Source organism: Berghia stephanieae, chromosome 4, assembly GCF_034508935.2.
Source record: "Berghia stephanieae isolate SIO BIC M18660-M18661 chromosome 4, UCSD_Bste_1.3, whole genome shotgun sequence".
Lineage (NCBI taxonomy): Eukaryota > Metazoa > Mollusca > Gastropoda > Nudibranchia > Aeolidiidae > Berghia > Berghia stephanieae.
The window spans coordinates 71,649,528-71,650,585 of NC_088363.1; the positions used below are offsets into that span (position 1 = coordinate 71,649,528).

Sequence of the window (1,058 nt, forward strand, 5' to 3'; positions counted from 1 at the left end):
CTAGACCCCATTGCCCTACCAGGATATGCAGGATAGGATTACTAATTAAAAACTGTTACTGTACCGTAACTGATGTTGAGAGTATTCATCAACATTGTCATTTCCAAGCGTGAATAAAGCAGCCCTATCGTTATGAGAGATCATAACTCACATGTATTAATATCTAGTTTAAGCCATGTCTATTACCTTTGATTTAAAAATATTTTTAGATCGTCTTAAGATTTACCGAAAGTTTATATTTTGCAACCTTGGTCATATTTTGGGAATAAATTGTAACTTCTTTCTAGTAAAATGATGATACCAGTGATATGTGCTTATCGCCTCAAACCGGTATCATGTAAGGGTAAACTTGTCAGAATATGAATTTGAAGCTAAATATTCACAAAATGACAATCTAGTTTTTGACATTTAAAATATGACTACAGTTATTCAAAACGATACTCAAAACTCAAAACGATAAGACCTATAAACACATATTATTTATTTTGGTCTATCAATTCAAAGTTCAGCATCAAAATCGACCAGACATCCAGGCCTTGTTTCATATAATATTAATACTGAAGACTCAACGTGAATAAAACAAATTCTAGTAATTAGGGACGGAGAGTTTATGATGAAAACAATGAATTTTCAATTTTTAGACACCCTCTTCTTAAAATGAACATGATATTGAATAATTGGAAAAATGAAAAAGTAAAAACAAATATAAGAAAATCGCAACTTACCAATTTGTTTGTAAGAAATTCTTTGGAAAAGGAAGAATCAGTGACAACAATTCCGCAACTTAGAAGATCAAATTCTTCAACGCAAGGGCTTCACTGTTCAAGTCTGAGTAAAACCGTATGAGGCCTTTCCGTCTTATATAAGATACCCGAGTTGAAAAAAGTCACACCTTCATGTCTAGCAAAACCACTCTGCACCCCCACCCCACCATCATTATAACCAACATCATCATCGTCATCACCATTGCGTAGGCTCCCATTCAGCTATTTCCTGTGGTTTTCTTGGAATCATCAGAGCGTATAATGACTATATACTAACTCACTTCTCTCACCTCT

At 33.8% G+C, this 1,058-nt stretch overlaps 1 protein-coding gene across 1 annotated transcript in view; it reads right to left on the reverse strand.

Annotated features, from left to right (window-relative positions):
* The window catches only part of LOC144971155 (uncharacterized), a 9,761-nt gene extending 8,918 nt beyond the window's left edge, over window positions 1-843 (reverse strand). Inside the window, exon 1 of the mRNA XM_078911631.1 lies at window positions 726-843. The gene's annotated coding sequence lies outside the window, so the exon portion shown is untranslated. The remainder of the gene's footprint in view (window positions 1-725) is intronic.
* Window positions 844-1,058: the final 215 nt, after the last annotated feature.